This window comes from Maniola hyperantus, chromosome 9 (genome assembly GCF_902806685.2).
Source record: "Maniola hyperantus chromosome 9, iAphHyp1.2, whole genome shotgun sequence".
NCBI lineage: Eukaryota > Metazoa > Arthropoda > Insecta > Lepidoptera > Nymphalidae > Maniola > Maniola hyperantus.
Genome location: NC_048544.1, coordinates 5,820,612 through 5,844,340, shown reverse-complemented (window position 1 = coordinate 5,844,340; position 23,729 = coordinate 5,820,612). Strand labels below are relative to the sequence as shown.

The 23,729-nt window shown below is 35.9% G+C and overlaps 1 protein-coding gene across 6 annotated transcripts in view; it reads right to left on the bottom strand.

Moving 5' to 3' along the window:
• Positions 1-23,093, bottom strand: part of LOC117984920 (homeobox protein cut-like) — a 226,937-nt gene extending 203,844 nt beyond the window's left edge. For all 6 annotated transcript variants that reach the window (XM_069500690.1, XM_069500691.1, XM_069500698.1 and 3 more), the window contains exon 1: positions 22,643-23,093. The gene's annotated coding sequence lies outside the window, so the exon portion shown is untranslated. The remainder of the gene's footprint in view (positions 1-22,642) is intronic.
• Between the last annotated feature and the right edge of the window lie 636 nt (positions 23,094-23,729).

Below are 23,729 nucleotides of genomic sequence, written 5' to 3'. Positions count from 1 at the left end.
CATTTTGATTTTAAGGGATGAAAGTAGCTTATACCCATATATAGGAGTCCTACCTCCTATGCTTCACTTTTATGAAAAAATTCTAGCTGCTCTTTCCAGCTGTTTTCTTTACTCTGTGTCAAAGACAATACATTGTGCTTTTTTATTATTCTCTATTTTTTTATTTACAGACGATTTTTTAATTTTTTTAACTTAAGTAACTACCCACTAGCTGATGCCCGCGACTTCGTTCGTGGGAACTCTTTGATTTTTCCATGATAAAAGTAGCCTGTGTCACTCTCCAGTCTTTAACAGCTATATCCATGCAAAAAATCGGGTCGATCCGTTGCACCCCTCACGCTTCCCTATCCGCCTTCTCCACTCCTGTCTCGCTGGCGAATAAGTTTAGAATAGAATAGAATTTTCTTAATATCGATTGCATTGAAGCATTGGACCTGTTACAATTTTATTAAACCTAAGTATAGATAAAGACTAACTTTCGCCACAAGGTAAATAATAAGTACACATTGAGGTCGATCGCCGCATTATAAGACATAATATTGTAAATAAAGTCCGATTATTATCTAAACAATTAAGCAAGCGGGGGGTGGCGCCTACGACCAACTTATCGCCGCCTCGACAAAGAGTTGTAAAACCGTCGCTTGGAAATTTGTAACTTTGACACAAGGTACAAGATCATAGCGAGGATAGGTAGGCGTAATCTAATTTTTCTTAAATGACTTAAAAAGATAAACAAGTAGCTTCTCGCTGGAATGCGTAAAGCGCAGGCCACATTGGGAACGAAGCGAAACGAAGCTAAGTTCGTTTCGCTTCGCTCATGTCGCTGCCGCGTCTTTTCATACGTCCTTCACACCGCGAACTACAGAGCTTAACTAAGCCAGCGATTCGTACCTTAGCAAACCAGCGAAGCGAACTTAGTTTCATTTGGCTTCGCTCCCAATGCGGCCTGCACTTAATAAAACAATAGCCATTACACTATCAAGTTTACTAGACGCCCGCTTCATGTCCGCTGCAAGCTTGACAGTAAACTTTATCGTGTATGGCCAACGTAAAAGCGTAGGTACGTAGGTATACGTGGCCCATAAGACCTTGATCGAAATGAAGATTGAAATCATGATATGAGTGAAAAACCTCCAGAAGGTCTAAAGTGCGAGGCAAAGCGCGTCGCTTACGAATTTCTCCAAGAGGGTTTCTGCGATTTGTTCATCTTTAAAACAAGGATCTCCTTCTCGCTATTTTCTTTAACTTGGGCCACACGCGGGGTGGCGACCCGGGCAGAAACGGTGAATTACTAGCGTGTCAATCAATAAACATGATAAGTGCGAGTTTCGTGCGCCGATATGCAAACAGGATTACACCAACACGGCACGAACCCACCGCCTGCGATCGGAAACTATTGACTGCGGTCAATCTGACATGTTTGATTTTGTAAATTGGAACAACAGTTTTTTTATAGAGATAACGATCTTCTCAGGTGTAAGGTTAGCGAGCTTCTATCTTAAGACTCGGAGAGAAGCTATGCTCAGAGGTTTTTATTTATTTATTCAGATAAAAGTAAGCCCTTGTAGCGGACTAACCTGGAAGGGGTATGGCAGTTTTTTTAATAAACCCATGCCCCTTTGGTATACACGGCATCGTACCGGAACGCTAAATCGCTTGGCGGCACGGCTTTGTCGGTAGGGTGGTAACTAGCCACCAAGCCTCCCACCAGACCAGACCAGAAATTTAGAAATTTAAAATTCCTAATCCCTGCCAGAAATCGAACCCCGGACCTCACACTAATAAGACCACAGCGCTTACCACTGCGCCAGGGAGGTTGTCAAGAGGTCGGTCGTCGTTCAGAGGTTTTCTACGTGATTAAATCAGAAATGAGGAGATCCGTAGGAGAACTAGAGTAACTGACGTAGCTCAACGGGTTGCGAAGCTGAAGTGGCAATGGGCAGGGCACTTAGTTCGGGAAACCGATATTCGTTGGGGGTCTGGAATGGCGACCTCGCACCGGAAGGCGCAGAGTTGGAAGCACCCCACGAGGATGGACGGACGACGTCAGACTCCGTAAAGTTAGATGTGCTTGCCCGGGATCATACCCCCGACTTACCATTCAGTAGGCTATCACCGCTTATATTATTACTAGATGATGCTCGCGACTTTGTCTGCGTGGATTTAGGTTTTCAAAATTCCATGGAAACTTTGAGATTCCGGGTCAAAAATTAGGGTATGCCCGCCCATGGGACGTAAGGTACCTATCTCTCTAACAAATATCGTCAAAATCTGTTTACCGGTTGGACCGTGATAAGGTGATCGACAAATACAGAAAGACAGACACATTTTCGCATTTATAATATTACCTTCTAGACAATGCCCCCGACTTCGTATGCGTGGATTTAGATTTTTTAAACGCCCCTGGGAACTCTTTGATTTTCTGATATAAAAAGTAGCCTATGCCCGTGTCCGGGATGTAATAAGTATCTCTGTACCATATTTGGTCAAAATCGGTTAAACGGATGGGCCGTAAAACAGTACGACCTACTTAGACAGATAGACACATTTTTGCATTTATAATATTAGTGGATTATTGATTTATTATAATATAGCGTTAATTTATTCCGTCTGCGGAATAAAACAGTCATTTCATTCAACAGTTGTTACTTACATATTAGTTGTCGTCTAGTACCGCATATAGTAGAAAGTGGCACGATAATAAGCGTTGTGTGCCGCCTTATCTATCACATCTGGCCTCCCCTGCTAATGAATATTAACTAATAAACTGTTGTATATCGCCGAAGCGGGTTCAAGTGGGAATTATTTCTGTGTGACTCATTTTTGGTGGCATTAAATAAAATTGATAGGTTAACGTAAAAATTTGAATATCTATAGCACTTACCTAGTTGCTAGAGACTTTCCCCACTTTCCCTACTGTTAGTTTATTTAGGTGAATCAGCGATATTTTTTATTAGGATTCCGTAACTCAAAAGAGAACCCTTTTAGACTCACTTAGTTGTCTGTCTATCGTACATTATCTGTCAAGACACGTCAAGGGAATCAAAACTTAGATATAGGGTACTTCCCGTTGAGCTAGAATCATCAAAGGCAGGTAGGAATGTCTTATCGTACAAGTTAAAAGAAAATCCGAAAACCGTCAATTTGTGGTTACATCACAAATTAATAAAATTATTTTTTGTACGATAGTACGGAACCTTTCGTGTGCGAATCTGACTCGCACTTGGTCGGTTTTTACTTATTTCAATTTGGTAAATTTTGTTCAATTCTGTTTTTCAGTACAGATTACAAATACAAAAGTCATCATCACCATCATGCACAACCCATTGGGTACCAGCCCACTACTGAGAACGGGTCTCCTCTTAGAATGAGAAGCGTTTAGGCCATAGTCCGCCACGTGAGCCTTGTGCGAATCGGCAGACTTCACACACCTTTGAGAAAACATAGGTACGTACATTTTAACATAATATTTTCAGATAAATAAAGATTTCATAAATAGCTGCGAATATTTTCAATAATATTATTATTTAGTCTACCACTTAAGTCTTAAACAGTGATTTATTCGACGACTTCCGTTAAGTTTATAGACAATAAAAAATAAAAGCGAGACAGGTGCTTGATGTGAACCGATCCGAACATCGCCGCAAACAATTTTATCACTCCCATAAATATTACTAACAGAAGATCACCGCACGCCTCAACCATAGACTATTCGTGCAAGATAGATGGCCAACGAACTGCCCTGAAATGAAACTACATTGCAACAAGGCTCTCTTGGAACTTGAATGACATTGACAGGGGGGCGCTGTTGGAGAACACAGGCTTAGAATATTCAAACAAGAACAAAGGGGACACTTGACGGCAACGTTAGTTCCAATTTTCGCCACGCGCCAAGATATCCTTGTCGCACTGTAGCTAATATAAGAAGCGTATAACCCAACGTACAAGTGGACTAATTTAAAACCGCTCAGCGAGCTATGGAGAAGGCTATGGTTAGGTGATTCTACAGTAGAATCTAGGTCACTGATACAGCCCAAACCATAAGCTGAAGTGGCAGTGGTCTAGCTTGGTTGTCGTCGCGTAGGGGCGACGGCCGTTGTAGCTGAAAAGTCTTAGATTGACTCAAAATTCACGCAGGCTAAGAAACTGGCAGAAGTCAATTAGCGAAGTGTTTGGACTCTATTAGCATAGAGTAAGGAATATCTACTCATGTGCTATTAGTCTGACACCCATATTTGCTTCATTTTCATGATTCCATCTATCTTCTTCAATTAGGTCATTGGCTTAAACTTTAAAAACACTTCATATTTAGCATCAAACTTTCAGTTATAGCTCTTAACTCTACAACAATATGGTTCCTTTTCCAATATTCGTGTCCATTTTAACGGCAAAGTAACCTATGTTAATGTAGTCAATACAGAATGGCAGTATAAAATCTATCGTGCATTTCGTGACAGAAAGTTAGCAAAGTTTTCAATCGATGCCTTTTAGTTCGACGTTTCTTTTACGGGGCCATTTGCTGTCCTAATTATTTATATTCATGCGATTACGTGGCACTTTTTAACCTTTAACCTTTTGAAAAAGGTTTAAGACTTTAGGAACCTTTGCAACGGTTGTTTAGTTCTTTCCATTGAGTCAGACTATAGAACAAATAAATCTCATAAGTGCATTGGGAAATATGAAAATATGAAAATATCGCACTAGTAGGCATGCTCAAAAGATTGCGATATTATTGGTAGACAGAGTTAAAGGAGATGTAGCGCTAATTTATTGACTACATAGGCTACTCTATGGCTGAAACTTGTAGCCAGATCGGTCCTGACTCCTGAACCAATGTAGAATTTTGTATTTCTTCAGTAATTAGGTAGGTAGGTAAACTCAAAGTCAAATGAATCAAAGTATTGACGCTCCATCTTTCAAAACGATAATAACACGGCTCCGTTGGCGTAAAAATCGTTTAAAAAAATATTCTATCAAAGGTTTCTAAAAACCGATTGAATCAAAGAGTGGAATCGCTAAATAAAAGTTATCATATAAAACCTTTTTCACGTAGGAATACAAACGGTAAACGTGCATCCACCATTTTATCCCTACGTCAATATGCACTTAGCACACGTTCAAAAAGCACTCGTGTATCCAAACAAAGAATGGCAACTCGAAATCCATCAATCAAAGAACTGCAATGAAATAATCGAATTTCCGAACGTCGAGTGCAGTTCAAAGCACGAACGAGGAACCGCAACAGATTAACAGAAATAAAAAAAACGTTCGGAAACATGACTAATATCTGGCACAAAGTTCAGTGTCGATATCGCGTCTATGGCAACAAAAGAAGGAAAGAACGGTGGGGAAGGAATTCAAAAAAGGAACGCTTCGTGCGCGCGGCATTCAAATTTCGGCGGCATAGATGCCGATTTTGATTTTGGAATGCTCCTCGTTCGTATCGCACAGATTATTATTGACATTTTTCGATATTGGAACTGGACTTATTTGAAAAATTTATAAACAGGTCAAAGAGTATGAGAGAAGTGCAGACCGCGCAGATGCGTCATTATTAGTAGGTATGCCTAATATTTTTAGTGGGTAGGTAGATAAATAACGTTATCATAATGTGGACTTGTATTTCAGTCAAGCGTCTATAGAAGCAAAAGTAACTGTAGTCTTTACAATCATGATAATTATTAAATTGGACAAAAAAATTATAGATATCTTTCTAATAGCTTGATGATCAATAATAATTATATAATTACTTATAGTTATTTATTAACACGCTAGAAAGGACGGTTAACGGATATCGGAGTAATGAAACGTTCGATATAATGAAAATTTCAATTTGATCGATATAGTCTATAGAAGCTGTTTTGTTAAATATCCACTTATCACGATAAGGTAAAAGCCAGATTATAGGCACTATAATTGATTTAACGTAGCGTGTCACAGTTTATTATTCGACGATTGGTTTTTTTTGTTTTTTTGAAAAATACCATTTATGAAATACCATGAATAAACGCAACTTCTCGAAACATTGTAAGTTCGTTAACTATACCTACTTAGTAGGTAATATATTATTATCATTTATTTTAAAGCGTATACTAGACTAGCTTGTGCTCGCAACTTCATCCGCGTGGACTACACAAATTTAAAACCCCTATTTCACCCCCAAAGGGGTTGAATTTTCAAAAATCTTTTCTTAACGGATGCCTACGTCATAATAGCTATCTGCATGCCAGATTTCAGCCCGATCCGTCCAGTAGTTTGAGCTGTGCGTTGATAGATCATTCAGTCAGTCAGTCACCTTTTCATTTTATATATTTAGATTACAATAAATCATATTATAAAGTCATGGAGTTATACACTAAATACTAGGGTATCTAGTTTATAAGATATGTACTAATTAGGTAAAATAGATTTTTTAAATTTAAATTCTACTAGGTAAGTAGGTACTCCTTCGCATTCCAAGTATCACGAAACTTAAGCAATGGCTATCAATCATCAGATAAAATTTTATTTTAATAATAATTTTGTAAGTTTTTGGTAAGTTTTAGGCAAAATTCGCTCTTGACCCATTATAATTTAAACACGGCAGGTGCATATTAATTCCCTTTTGTACATTGAGTTATTAACTCATTAGATATAACGATAAATGAGGGCCGTTTGATAAGATATCGTATAACATTAGATTATTATATACCTTCTTTCGTGCTACGAACGGTTGAAACATTTTTTAAGTAAATATAGATAAGTAGATCATTAGGTATTAAGTATGACATTTAGTCTATAGCTTTTTTCTGATAAACTTCTACGTCTCTCAATCAATCAGCCTATTTGCGTGCACTGCTGGACATAGGTCTTCCCGAGAGTGCGCCGCCAGACATGGTCCTCCGCCTTCCTCATCCACCCACTTCCCGCTATTTTCTTAAGATCATCAGTCCAGCAGGTTGGAGATCACTTTGCACTTGCCGGTACGCGGTCTCCATTTCAGAACAGGTCTGCCCCAGCAGCCATGAGTTCTGCGACAGACATGGCTTGCCCACTGCTACTTCAGCTTGCTAAGTTGCTGAGCTAAGTCGTGACGGTTACTATGGTTCTTCTACAGATGCCCTCGTTACTCAAAGAGACACCCAACGTAGCCCGCTCCATAGAACGCTGAGCAACTTTGCAACTGTCAGTGTTCAGTTCAGTCTCATACGTTATCACATGTAGGACTGCGTCTTTAATAAGAAAATAATATAATTTACAAAAACAAAGAAAATAATTTTTTAAATTTAGAACTGTGCACTAAATTGAGAATTCATATTTTTATCCAATTAGTATAAATAAATACCTAGCTTAGGAATGATAATAATTTTATTGAAATGGCTAAATCTCATTTTGTTAATTATATTAAATTAACTCATAGCTCTTAACTAATGTTTAGATTGCATCCCATAATATTTCTTCATAGTTTAAAACGGGAATGGCGGCAAAAAGGAATCTGTCTCCCACACATGTGTACCAAACTTTATTATGCTCATTAATACTCTAAAATATCGATGTTATTTTTAACACACAAATAATAAATGTATCAATGTACTCCCCAGAGAATAATTAGACGATTTATTATTCATTAGGATTATAATATAGTGTGAGATGACATAATGGCGGTAAAAAAGTAAAATGTTTATGGTATGAAAAAAGGCCACATTGTTTATGGCTACGGTAGCACCTTGTGGGGTTGTCGTAGATTGGTATCGTTGACGACTATTATATTGTTCTATTTTTTAATTTACAATGTTGACCCACATATTATTAGTACCATATTTGATATTTGGGTTAGCAGGAAATTCTTTATAATGGACAGGGAAGTTCATACATACTGTGTTAATTTTATTTTATCTGATAAAAAAAAATTAAACTTATTATACTCTACCTACCAATTTTATAATCATTTCGGTGCTTTCGTTCTATACCTAGTTACATATTATTAAGTAGTATCTAAATTCATAATTTTAGCATATTTTACATATTTTTGATTGCAAACTACACGTAAAAAGGATACTTTATAATAATATTAAAATAGGGAAGTCTGATTTGCAATTTTTTTGATTTGATACCTACCCCCTAGAAATAGCCTAGGTACATTTCAAATTTCAAGTTAAAATAACAATAGTTAAAAAAAATTCTATAAAAACTTCTCCCCCCTATTTTACTACCCTTAAGGGGGAATTTCCCAAATTAACTTATACAGATTTTTATTATTTAAAGCTAATAACCTAAAGGTCGATTTTCACGTCTCTAACTCCAAAAACAGGACTTTCATACAACCTTCGGACCCCCCCCCCCCCTTTCACACACTTAGGGGGAGGGGGGAAGGGGGGGAGGGGGGGGGGGATTTTTCAAAACCGTTTTTTAGCTGACACCTACGCTTTAGAAAGAACCTACCTTCCAAATTTCAAGTTTGTAGGCTTTATAGTTTCTGAGATTTCGTGATTAGTCAGTCAGTGAGTGTTATTTCTCTTTTATATATTTAGATTAGTATGGATGTTACAGATATCTACAATCTGCATATAATATATTTCTCTATGTTTAAAAGACAAACATTAATAAAGCAAACTCGGGTTCCCACTGCCCTGCGTGCCGCGGCATCACTATAATGACATTTCCATACGTCTAGAGGGGAGACAGAAAAAGACATCCAAGAGAATTATGACATTTCGATGTTCCTTACCACGCTATTGAGTGTCTGTTTTAAAAAACGATATGAATGTCAGTATTGCTCAATATTTCTATCACGTGTCTCTACTTAGACACGACGTTTATTTATCGTACAAGTAAAAGAAGGTTAGCAATTTATTATCGTAATGTATCGAGTCAATAAATTTTATATTCTATGATTAGCTTATGCTCGCGACTTCATCCGCATGGACTACACAAACTTCAACCCCTATTTTACCCCCTTAGGTGTTGAATTTTGAAAAATGATTTCTTAGCGGATGTCTATCTGCATGCCATATTTCAGCCCGATCCCGCATCCGTCCAGTAGTTTGAGCTCTGCGTTGATAGATCAGTCAGTCAGTCAATGAGTCAGTCAGTCAGCTTTTCTAATAACTTAATGAAATTTTATACAAAAATGTATTTTTATTATTAAAAAGCAATAATAAATAAAATAAATGAAAAACATGTAAGTACTAAGTATTATGCAGGTTAGGTAAGTACCTAGTACTTACTACCTACCTATACCTACCTACTGAAGAACATCGGTGCAATAATTTACCTGTCAACCGATGTCGATCGTTTGACGTGCTGCCAGCTCCGAAATGTCAAGCAATCATCAATTTTGGATTGCGACATTTATATTCCAATAAAATATAAAAACCTTGTGAGTTCGTATTTTTAGTACTTTCCAACTGCCCGAGAAGATGTCTACTTATTAAAATATTGGGTTAAATACATCGATATAAATGACAAGATATGCCCAAGCGAACAAAATTTTTCACGGTTTTGGAACCAAATAAATCAGCGCCACCTCTTAGATACTAATGAACGACCCGTTTGAAATCCAGACGTCACTGAGGTTGCATTGGTGCTAAATAAACATTTTAGGACCAATGAGTCGGTGCCATTTTGCTTGTTCAATGGCCCTGTCCTTACGAAGTAATAAATATATAAGTCCATGGTTATATACCTAGCTATCTATGCTGCATTTGAATTCGTTATTTGCTTTTGTCAAAAATAAATTATTTCTCAGTGATTATTAAATAGAAGGTCTTCCAAAATACGTACAATCCACGTCCTTGGTTAGTTTTATGTGTAATAACCATTTTAAATTATCGATTGAACTAAAAAAGTTCGTCAAATCATTGTGACGTCAAATGCCAGTATTTCATAGAAGCTCGCATACTATAAGTGCGTGTTTTGACGTTTTATAAAACGATACCTACTGATTTGACTAGTTGTCCTTTTTGACACTGCCTGTACATATAAATCGTTCGCCACTGTACAGCAAAAGTTAGACAGACAAACGAAAACAAAAGCGATCGGGGTCGACTCAATAACGTCATAAACCTTTGCCCGTTGATAAAACTATTAAAAAATAAAAACCAAAAAAACAAACACCATTGATCTCACGCGTGCAACACATGTGATGGAAGAGAGGGATGCCGCTATACGACTGAGCGACACAGGGATATTTTGCTTTTTTTTTCGAGCACCGATTTCGCCACATGGTTCAGTTTGTTACTGTTTATCCGATTAAATTCTATCGGTAGCCTTTTATTGAGTTTGGTTTTCGTTTTTTAACCAGAAATGGAAAAAAGAACTTCAGAATATAATTTTTAAGAAGCTTGGCCTGGTTTTGGTGATGTTTATTATTATTCTGAATTTGTGAAAATAAAATTGACAAGCTCTTATTTCTCAATTCGGATAATTTAATTAAGTATAAATATACATACATTTTAACAATACTTAAATAAAAAATAAAACTTTATTCATTTACCTGTAGAAAAACATATCACTAAAAATGTTATACGTTGTACGTAGTATAACAGGTACTTTTATTCTATACCTATTGATTTTACAAGTAATTTATAAAATCACTAAAATGGATAGTTATCTACTTAGAAACCTATGACAAAACTAGTCGTAAAATAAAAATATATCTAGAGTAGGAAGGCACCTACACACCTACTTAATTAAGGTTTAGAAATAAGATAAGATTTCAGAAAATACCACAAAAACTTGTAAATTTTTCTAGAATGTTTATTGCTAGGTACAAAATATTGGATGGAATAAGCGGAAAATCGCATAAGTAGACGGAATTCATGGCTAGTAAAATTTGACACCAGAAAAATAACGTAATTCGATTACCACCGGTTGTAACAAAGGTGAAACTGTGGGACAAACACATTTTTGTTGTCGTGTACGTATAAAGTATTCCGTGTCACCAGAAAGTAACACAAATTCCATTAGCATCTAGAACTGTTTTTATTTCGATTATTCGTAGGAATCTATAAAAATTGCTAATAACAATATAACAGAGCCTCGTATTCCAAGGATCAGCCGTTTCTTATCAGAGACAAATTGAGCTATGATTTTTTTTTCTCACGGGTTTACCAAGCGATAGTCAACCTTAAGTATAGAGCAAGATGATTCAAAATATTATTTATGCATCAGTAGGTCGAACTACGTGCTAGAAGGCATGAGTGTAAGCGGAAAAAAAATATACGCCCATTCTACACTTTTGCGATTCCGTTTGGTTTTTTACCTTTTTAAGCTTCATTGTGGTAATAAAATTCATCTTCTATTCCCTGTAATATGCTGTCTGGCAGTTGCTAGTTTATTGACCGAGCGTAGAACCGACCGACCGAAATCACACTAAAGATTAAAAAATTTCACATTTGAGGATGGTATCCTACAGCTATAATGTTTTTTTAAAATTACAGCCAGTGTCATTCGGGATAATGTAAGGATTGTAACGGTACCCCATACATCCTTCAGGCATTTAGAAGTTATGGTGGAATAAAGAAACTCACATAGGTACATACATATTATAATATGAACACTGAAAACATTACACTCCTTTTCTTGGGCAGACTTTTAAAAAATCTCATTCCACGCGCATTTTGGTTCCTTTCAACCACGCGTAAAGATCATTTTTTAGTATATTTAAATTAATATCTTATATTCAGATAATATTATAATCAATTGAAAGATTTTCTTTTTAGACTTCCTGTTAGAACAAAGCTTCTTCTCTTCTTCTATCGCTACCTTCTCTTGTGACTTGTGGCACACGGTGTAAAGTGTCGTTGTACCTATTGGTTAAACAAACTGTTACAAGTTTAATTAGTGCAGTTAGGTAAGTGTGGTTTTTGTATCCCATAGAAGCAGCGATAGAACGTCGTCAGGTCCGGGGTTCAATCTCACGCTCGCCACCACATTATTCCGGTTTATTCATCCTGTCACTTACCGCCATCTTCTATAGGTACGTAGTCTCACTAAAAGAGGTCGACATCAGTAGATAAAATAAAAGCTCTATTCAGTTTCATATTGCTTCCCACGCGGCGTGATCCGATGATTACAATTAATTCTCAGAGGTACCTACTATAATAATAACAAATACTCTTAGGATATCGATTGCACGTCCGCTCGCAGCCTCTCGGATTCTGATCGCAGTTTTATGTGATGACTCGCCTTTGAAATGAAATAAATATAATATTTTATTGATTACAAAAATTGCTCATACATATAATATGACGACTTAAGAACATGGAATCCTGGCCCTTGAATTAGGATATTCCGTATCTTAGGGGCCAGTGCCATCCCATACATAGTGACTAGCTGACCCGCCTCGGCTTCGCTCGGATGGAGCTTAAAAAATCGAGATGGGGGTTCAATTTCCAAAAATCCTGAAATCCATATTTCTTCATTTGTTACCGAAAATCCAAATACCAATTTTCATGCAAATAACTTGAAAAATGACGGACTTTCATACAAACTTCCATCCCCCATTTAACCCACTTAGGGGTAGAATTTCAAAAAATCCTTGCTTAGTGGATACCTACTCTTTACAAACAGCGGTTTAGGCTGTGCGTTGATATATTATGTCAGTCAGTCAGGACTTTGAATTTTATTTATATAGATTGTCCTTAAAATTAATTAGTAACACTAGTAACTTTGTCTCGTGGTTTTGTTTGCTTGATTCTGTACCTACCTACTACTACCTACTTCTGTTCAAGGTAGGTAGGTAATTATAATATGTTTTTTTTTTAATCTAAATCCATGCGAACTAAGTCGCGGGGAAAAGCTAGTCAATCAATATCGGTAGGTATAGACTTACCATAAACATTTTTTGTAGTGTAGGCAGAGCTTTAAACAATAGGTAGATTATAATAAAGGGTGTTGCTAAGTACTTAATTGCTTAAGTGCGCTGCCCAGAATCGAAATCCGGACTTCCCGACTAAGAGGCCAACGTCTTAACCACTAGGCTATCACAGCATTTGTCATTTGCCTGCGGCATACTAAATAACGTGGACACTGACAGTTGGCCTCGTCCACAAACTAAAGGTCGCTCAGCGCGCTATGGAGCGAGCTATGTTGGGTATTACTCTCAGGGATAAAATCCGGAACGAGGAAATTCGCAGAAGAACAAAAGCGACCGACATATCTCAAAGGATTAGTGGGCTGAAGTGGCAATGGGCAGGTCATGTCTGTCGCAGAACCGACGGCCGATGGGGCAGACGTGTTCTGGAGTGGAGACCGCGTACCGGTAAGCGCAGTGTGGAACGACCCCCAGCCCGTTGGACCGATGCAGACCTGAAAAAGGTGGTGGGAAGCGGATGGATGAGGAAGGCGGAGGACCGTGTTTGGGGCGCGCTCTTGGAAAGGCCTATGTCCAGGAGTGGACGCAAACAGGCTGATGGATTGGATTGGATTGGATACTAAACAACTAGTTCGAGCGTGGCCCGTGCATAACTATGGAAGCCATAAAAAGTAAAATTACAATCCAATCGTGTTACCAACCGTCATATTTATGTAAAGCGTTTACACTAAATGGGTACATTGACATTAAATATCTAAACTCAGGTTATAAATTTTATAGGAGATTAAAAATTTGACGCTTCGTAGAAATGACAAAAACTTACATTGAATATTGTCATTAATAATTATGTAGATATGTATTGAATTTCGATTATATTAGTATTTAATTATTCATATATGCTAGTCTAGACCGAGCACACCTTTAACTGCTACCTACTCATAATTGGGTGAATTAGTTAGGAACTGGTTTCATTCTATATTGAGTCTATACCTACTCTATAGGTACCATAATAGTTAACTTTAATAAAAAAACTTTAATAATTTGATAAAGGATGTCTAAGTCTCTGGCAATGGATGACGTGATTTATAATATTATTCCGAAGAAAATATAAAAAAATTGCACTTTATAATTTGACGAAAGATTTTTATCCACCTTTGTTACCTGTTATCTGCCACGACTTACAAACTTCATAGTCGCTAATCGTTCCTACTTGTGTTGGGGACAATGCGCATAGAAACTTTCAGATTTTATAAAATGACGAAGGTCTGGCCCTCACGGACTCTTACTTTATGACTATGATAGCCGTATTTTATGACTGTTCAGTGTTCTTATATGTACCTATACGTATTTGACCAGTTTTTTCCATATAATTTAGTAGGTAATCAGAACATGCTGTATATGAAGGTGTAAAGTGTCTCATTATTATCGGCCAATATGTGACCTATTGCGCCGGATGTATCCCACGATTTGTAGTGCAGATTGTTTATTTTTTGCCAACTGACACCTAAGATATTTTTACAGAAGCTTTATTCATGTTTTTATTGAGTCACCATAATAGGCACGCACCTACTTAGGTAGTTAGGTTTTACAGGTATATCTACTTTACAAATAATATTAATTCATTATTATTGGAACTTATGAGAGTAGTTATATGTACCTACTAGTTATTAGGTACCTTTATAAGTAAACACTTTTTTGTTTATACAACAGGGGAAAATTCTCATGGACACCCGTAGGTAGAGCCGGACTCTGACCGGCTAAAAACCCCTGCTGTCTTCTTGTTGACCGTGTACCCGCCTTTCAGCCTACAACACAGCAACATTCTTGTCTTTTACTCTTTTCCTCTCCTTTTCTCTTCTTCTTCCTTTTCCTTCATTATTATTTCAGCAAAGTCTGTTATAGCTGTCCAGTTTTTCTCATTTTCTAGCATTTTTTCTATTAGATTTTCTACTGTTAAGTCTCCCATTCTACTGACAATCTCTCTTCTCTCTTTTTCCCAGTTTGCACATGCAAATAATGTGTGCATCGCATCATCAACTTCGCTGCAGTAAAAACATCTAGCATCTTGTCTTTTACCAATGCGTACGAGGAAGTCCATGAATACCCCGTCCCCTGTTAGAAAAGTAAACACTTGGTCAAGTACCTAACCTACCTACCTATACCTATAGGAAAGGCATTCCGAACCAGTGGTAGATGCATCCGACTATTCGTAAGCACTTGTAAAAGTTTATACGAATAAAAAAGATTTTCATTTCATTTTCATTTCATTTCATTTCATACGTGCCTATACCTAGTCAACCTATACCTACCTAGTAGTAGTACCTATATGTGTAGGTAACTGCTGAGTTTCTTGATAGAATAGAATAGAATATAATAGAATGTTTTTTTATTCATGTAAACTTTTTACAAGTGCTTATGAATAGTCAGGTAGTTTTAATTTAACACTGGTTCGGAATGCCGTTCCTACCGAGAAGAACCAGCAAGAAACTCGGCGGTTGCTCTTTTTAATTTTTCAATACGATGGTTGGTTGATGTTTTTTCTCAGTAGAAGCACAATTATTGTAGAAGCCATAGTTAGACCAGAATCTCCTATGTGTTAATGCAGGGTATAGTCTATCTCCATTCCAAATTTCATCCAAATCCGTTCAGCCGTTTTTGCGTGATTGAGTAACAAATATCCAAACATCCAAACTTTCACATTTATAATATTACTAGCTGCCCCGGCGAACTTCGTACCGCCTAACAGTCGATTCTTTTTCAGGATTTTTTTTAAAATTTTCTTTCCGTAAGAACCATCCCCGTAGGTAGATACTTCAAGGAATATTATGACAAAAGAATTAGCGAAATCGATTCAGCTGTTCTCGAGATTTGCGATCAGCAACACATTCAGCGATTAATTTTTATATACATACTAGCTGACACACCCCGGCTTCGCTCGGGTGGAGTTTAGAAAATTGAGGGGGAGGTTGAATTAAATTTTTCTCTCCGTAAGAATCATTCTCGTACTTCAAGGAATATTATAAAAAAGAATTAGCGAAATTGGTTCAGCGGTTATCGAGATTTGCGATGAGCAACACATTTAGTGATTTATTTTTATATTATAGATACTTATAAAGAGAATAGATTAGGATTAGGATTAGGATGTAGGTATAATAAGCAGCCGCTACCAATTGCCTAATAGTATATTATTCTATTCTAGTATCTAATTGTAGAGGAAGTGAACTAGTATTGAGATATGGCGGATCGCTTACACCATGTGTTATAATAGTCTTGCTCGTTAATGTTTGTACTACCCATACATATGGTGTACCTACTTACTGTATTAATCATCGATAATTGACTTGGAAGATCATCTTGAATATTAATGTATTTAAATTCAAAATGTGTCTTAAGCCTTTATTACATGTGAACAGGGCCGGATTAAGCCATGTAGGGTCCTCTAGAGTCTAGAGTCTAGGGTCTAGACGATGCAAACCTTGGGGCCCCTGACTTCTCCCTTTTTCAGTTCATGTAAAGTAGGTACCTATAGAGTATTATATCTACAAGCTTTTTTTGTGATTTGTCTTTTTTAAACAAACCTAAAAATTTTGTAAAGCAAAGAAAAACCATTTCGAAATAAAAAAAATTGAAAAAAAAAAACGTAAGCGGCAGAAAATAATGTGCATCGACCTTTAGAATGAGATTTCAGCTTTGTAGAACGTTGTCAATGGCAATAGTTTTATAGCAGAGTTTATAGTTTCGCGACGGGCTGCGGGGCCCCTAGGAGGCCCCGGTCCATCCAGTTCTGTACGTGAAAGCAATTACATGCATACATAATATGAAAACCGTCAATTTAACATGAAAGAAATATCGATAGAATTCTAATTAGAAAAATCAAGTTTTCCAATTTTTCAAAAAAATATTTTTTGGAAATTAAAAAAACAGTTTTTATTTTCCAAAAAAATACTCAAAAATATACATAGTACCTAACCAGTAAGTAAGTACCTACTTATCCAGTTAGGTAAAGTTTTATGAATTAAAATTCATACTTCTACTTAATTATTGTGAGTTGTGCCAAAGATTATAATATTTTATTTTTAATATTAATTTTGTGATTTTTCTGTCGAAAATACAACGACTCTTAGACAACAAAACTTGAAACTAGCCTTATCTAATCACTGTACAGATCATGCCCGCGTGGAATGGTGCCAAGAATACTGGCTGCATTTTGTGACCCATTTAAAATCAATTTATTTTTGTAGGTAAGGCCGATATTTAATTTGGTAGCTATAGTAGGTATATGACAGGCCGAGATGGCAATCGGGGTATGAGGCGGGGGGACGCCCTGCACATCCGCACGTTACCCGCGCTATCCCGCACCAGGTTAGCACGGGGGCTGTGCGGGGCGTCACCACCCCGATTGCCATCTCGACATGTCGCGTACTATAGTATCTACCAAATACTGTAGTCAGCAAATATTAATAACAACAGACAGACAGATCACAGAATAGTTAAGTAAGTAACATGTCAATAATGTAACTGCTCTCGATACATTTTCTAATGGCAAAAACCAGTCAAGTGCGAGTCAGACTCGCGCGCCGAGGGTTCCGTACTACAGTCGTATTTTTTCGACATTTTGCACGATAATTCAAAAACTATTGTGCATAAAAATAAATAAAAAATCTGTTTTCGGATGTATCGATAAATCCCTTTCATATGATACCCCACTTAGTACACAGTACACAGTATAGTAATCTTACTTTGACAGTTGAAAATACTAATTATTTGTTCATGAACACATTTTAATTTTTTTTGTGATGTAACTGGAAAATCGTTTTTCGTTTTTGAAACTAGTTTTCGGATTTATACTTTTAGTTGTGCTATAAGACCTACCTACCAAATTTCATGATTCTAGGTCAACGGGAAATACCCTATAGGGTTTCTTGACAGACGACACAACGGACATACGGACATACAGACAGACAGACAGACAGACAACGAAGTTGATCCTATAAGGGTTTCTTTTTCCTTTTGAGTTACAGAACCCTAAAAACTAGCTCTACATAGCTGAACAATAGGAAATCGTTTATGGTTTTGCCACGTGTGGTTTTGCTCTAGTTAGGTATGTCTGAGCGATTTATTGTCTACTAGCTTCTTCCCGCGACTTTGATCGCGTGATATAATTTATAGGCTATCTAGCACTCGGGGATACCTACTGTAGGTACGTACATACATAAGAAGATAGCTAGGTACCTACTTATATCAGAGTTTTTTTTAGAATCGGATTATTCGTTTCGGAGATTACCTTCTACATCTAAACTTACTTGCCTCTTTATAATACCTATTAGCGTAGAAAAGACTGATAACCGATCCATTGGAGATTTTAAAGCTTGCGCAGATCTCACCTGGTGGTAAGTGATCGTCACATCCGTAACTAATCTGTATATAAGTAGGTAGTAGGTATCTATACTTGCCTAATAATACCTACTTTCTTTACTTCTTCAAGACGACGTTTTTGTGTAGATAGTTAATACGTAGACTCAATAGGTAGATACAAAATAAAAAATATAATAAAAAATATTTTAATTTAGAACCTGTTATGTGCTCGCCACCTATTGCACATTGATAGTAGACCTATTATGTCAGAAATCTTCTCGCAAGTGCCTACAATGACTGTACAAAGTGACAACTCAATCGGATAAACGATGCGCGGACGCATTCCTACCTACGTGGGTAGGCACCTACCTACCTAACGAAGAGATAGGTAGACGTAAGAATTTTACTTACCTACCTATACCTAATATGTACCTACCTATGATTTTTATAAGTAGGTAAGAACTAAGAAGGTACTTACCTTTGATACTTACCTAATTCTAATTTAGAAGATAACTAACTAATCAGATTATCATTTTTCTATAATAAAATATTAGATATTAGGTACCTACCTATTATGTAGGTGCAATACCAACCTATTTGTACCACATATCAAACAAATCACTTAATTTTTATGTAACACAAAAAAAGTTACCTATTCGTTAAATAATTACCTAGGTAAATACCTACCTACCTAAGTTTAGTACGAAAAACTTGTAGGGTAAATTAACCAATATCGATCCATGTGTTTTATAGACTTTGCAGTGGCCCTTGATTACATAATTTTGTTATAAGGGCTAGTGCAAACATGTAAATTAATGAATTAAGATAGGTACGGCAGGCCGATATTACGTAGGAAATTACTTACTGTAATTTCGAGAAGGAATGAAAAAAAACCGGCCAAGTGCGAGTCAGGCTCGCGCAATGAGGGTTCCGTACTACAGTCGTATTTTTTCGACATTTTGCACGATAATTCAAAAACTATGATGCATAAAAATAAATAAAAATCAGTTTTAGAATGTACAGGTGAAGACCTTTCATATGATACCCCACTTGATATAGTCACTCACTTCGAAAGTTGAAAATACTAATTATTAGTTCATGACCAGAATTTAATTTTTTTTGTGTGATCTAACCCTAAATTCACGGTTTTCAGATTTTTCCCCAAATGTCAGCTATAAGATCTACCTACCTGCCAAATTTCATGATTCTAGGTCAACGGGAAGTACCCTGTAGGTGTCTTGACAGACAGACGGACAGACAGACAGACAGACAACAAAGTGATCCTATAAGGGTTCCGTTTTTCGTTTTGAGGTACGGAACCCTAAAAATCACTTAAGTTACCTAAATAATAACACATTAACAGTTGAAAGTAAACATACTTATGTAGATATTTTATAAATAATAACAACTACCTACCTACTACTATAATAATTATGTACTACTTATATAATTGTTGACAAATAACACCTTTGATAAGTAACTTATCGAAAGATTACAGATAGGTAGTTTGATTAATTATTATGTACGACTAGCATTGCATTTTGGAATTACTAAGAAGCTAGTGCCCGCGGCTTTGCCTATGTAAAGTTCACGCCAAACTCTATAGTATTTTTGTTTTTAAAAACCGATTTTGAACAGACGTGGCGCAGTAAATCGTATGAACTGGAAAAGTTACATCATAATCGATTCAGTGGTGACAAGTCATCATGTGTAATGGGCATATAAAAAATCAAAATCAAATAGTTAAAAAAAATCAAACAACAATAAGTGTGGACGTGCCATTCAAAAGATTAGGAAGATCAAACAATATCAGACAAAATGGCCCACTCACCGAAGAAAGGGGTCAAGAACCTCCAGTGACGCCATCTGTACCAATTTCCCCAAACTTCCTAATGAATGACATTGACGAAGAATAATTAATTGTTCTACACAAATGCTGTCTAACTATTTAATTTTTTAAACGAAGCGTTAACTTTTTTCTATAACTAACATACTTATATTATACTTATGGCTGATGTAGAAATTGTTTTTAAATATTTTATCATAGATTTCCTGATGACATCTTGTTGGTAAAAATAAAACGTTCGATACTTAAATTATCATACCTACCTATAGTAAAAATGTTGGTAGGTATAATATATCATTATCCTATATTTATGATTAAGTATACCTACTTACTAAGATTTTTTATTTCTGCTATGACATTAACACAATGAAAAACCTACTCTACGTAATAAGATCATATTTATTTTTATTTTTTACTACATTGAAATTATAAGAATCAAATTCCTCTTCTATTTCTAGACTTATTGAATATTTTTATTAAACAAGTTCAAAATAGGAGCCAATCTTATTCATTCTATTATATAACCAATTAATAAGACAAAGTAGGTACAAAGATTTTATAAATAAATGAAAATATTAGACCCATGTAAACAGTTGTATAACAGATAAGTACCTATACAAAGTTTAGTCGAAAGTATTTTTTTAAAACATAATAAATTTATTTTTTGTAATTTATGTTAAGTTCTATGTTACTTTTGTAACTTTTGTCAAAAATGTGATTGCAATGATGCCTATTGTATGTAAATAAATGAGAGATATATATTATATATACTAAGTAGGTACATATTTAAATAAATTTTAAAATTAAAATAGGTAATTTAAAATTGAATAACATTTAACGTTAAGGGTTTTATAAGACAATTAGTTTAAAGAAAAAGTACCTATCTCAAATGTCTTACTTAAGTACCTACTTATCTGATATCTAGGTAGGTAGGTAGGTACCTACTAATAGTTACAAGTGGATTAATCTAATAATCCCATCGAAATAAATGAGAATAATCCCATACTTCATGCTACAATTAAGTATTATTAGTAGATGGAATTTACTTATGTGAGTACCTACACATATTATATAAAAGGAAAAGCTGACTGACTGACTGACTAACTGAATGACTGACTGACTGGCTGACTGACTGATCTATCAACGCACAGCTCAAACTACTTGACGGATCGGGCTGAAATTTGGCATGCAGATAGCTATTATGGCGTACCTATACATTCGCTAAGAAAGATTTTTTGAAAACTCAACCCCTCAAGGGGGTAAAATAGTCGTTCGAAATTTGTGTAGTCCACGCGGATGAAGTCGCGGGAGTAAGCTACTTTTACTATAAAACCACTTAAGCTTATAGTAAATCAAAAACTCACTTATCTTATTGTAACATTTAAAGTGTCTAACTGTACTAGGTAGTTATAGAACTACTTTTATTTTACTTCATGCCACCTTAACAGTATCAGAAAACCAAAAATTATTAGAATTCAGTATTTTGTTAATACAATAAGCTTGGTCGATCTACCTACTCATAACTACAGGTACATAACTAATAGATTACATTTATTTTTCCATAATTACAATAAAAAGCAAAATATTATCCACATTACACAGTGACATGCTCAAAAAACGAATCCTATTTAAACTAATAAGAATAATGAACATTAAATTTGTTCTATCCAAAGGACAAAATGTCATTGTCCGAATAAAAATAAACCCCGTATGAAGTGCAGGGGAGTTTAGGGTAAAGCACTTAGTAATTGACACTCATCAATCACGTACAACAAAACGAATCGGTTCGTATCGGCATGCCGACGCAGAGACCGGCTGCACTTGCACCAATTAACTCACATTCAATGAGCTATTTGATCTACTGAATGATAGTTGGGCACCGCAATTCTAACTTTTATGTCAATAAGCACTGACTTATAATGTTACTATTAGAAATATATTGATATTTTGGTTTATTTTTTCGTCATGAACTACAAAAAAATTGAGACAACAGAATGTAATGTCACATACGATTTCATACGAACAAGTCGATATAAGTAAGACAACAATTTCTTATTAATTGAACCAATAATTGAACATTTTTAAAATTCTGATTCAATGATTTTATCAGCAAAATTAAAAAAAAAAATAAGAAACTTCTAATCTCATTCATCGTCTTATAAGAATTAACAAATAATAGGTACTTCAAATCTTGTTAGAATATACTTACATGTTTTCTTTAAAAAATACTATAAGTACGTGAAATAGCTTTTGTTTTTAATTTTTTTTTATAATCGAAATTTTTTTTTGACAATTTTTTTTGTCAGCGTATTTTGTATAGCACCGTCTTCTTCGACAGTGATGTTGTATAACAGTGTAGTAGGTGTATTCTTAAGTAAACAATTGGTCAGATATAAATTAAAATCGATTTTATTCCTGTAGTTTTCCTTAGTGAATTTTGGTCAAAATATTTTATTGCTCTTTTTCATTAATATTTTAACTAGGTATATTTGATAATGCTTTTATTTTAGAAAACTACTTATCATAATTTAATAACTTAAGTACCTAATAAAAACTAACATATTTTTGTTTAGAGAATTTTGTCAATGATTACCTACTAAGAAATTAAGATTTAACTACGAGAACGAATTAAAAATAAATCTTACTGTTATTTGAAGTTCAGTTGTCACATGAGATGAAAATGTCTCAGTGATGTCCACATAACACTGTATTAGTCAATTATCACAACAACATAAAATCGTCTGAGAGGTATGGTTTACCAATATTCACTCACAAAGTCATAAACAAAAATATTGTAAAGCAAACAGCTACGCCCAAAATAATCTTATGAGTCCGTGCGAAAACAAAACAATAACATAACACAGAGCGCACAATAATAATTATTCAAGTTCACTGTAGCGCGCAAAAAAATTATAAACAAAAAATAGTACACAAGTATCGAAAGTTCACTTTTCACAATCGATAATCGGATGTACGATTTCGATCCGATTAGTTATTACGTAAGGTAATCCTTTAAGCGGGAGCGGAACGACGTGATCGCGGACGCGCGTCGTTACCGCGACAGTCGACTGCAGTGCGATCCTTCGGACGAGGCCCCACCAGCACTACGCGCATCTGAGGCTCACTCCTTGGCGCGGCCCCGCCCAGTGGGACGCTACTCGGCAGCTAAGATGACCGTCTCCCTCCTTGTCGCTCTGTACCGATACTCCGCGCCCCGTCTCGCTCCCTCGAGGCGACAGTGGGGCGCGCCAATAGGATCGGTTCGGATCGAGTCGAGACGATGAATCGAGATGTGTACTTAGGTATCGCTGCACAAGTCCTTTTGTTGTAGTCGATAATAGGATGCGCTTTTTTTTGCGGCGCAATCGACTGCCCGGCGCTCGGACTTCAAGCTTCAGCGGTGACACTTTATTTGTTTACATTACACACTTTTTAACAGTCATGCTTCATTTATCTAACACCATATCAATTAGATATTGATGTCTCATGCATTTATGCATTAAATTGCATAATTGAATATTAATAAAAAGGTATTTTCATGATATTTATCGGCTTATAGACTAGAACAAAAAACTTTTAAATTGCGCTGTTTATTAAAAAGTTACAGATAAGAAAATAATCTTTAAAAATATAAATGCAATAATAAGATCACCTTGAATATTAAAAGTGCAGAGCAATTGCAAAGGGCAAGAAGACGCGTAGGGTCGTCTGACTCGGCAGGGGTGGCTGAAC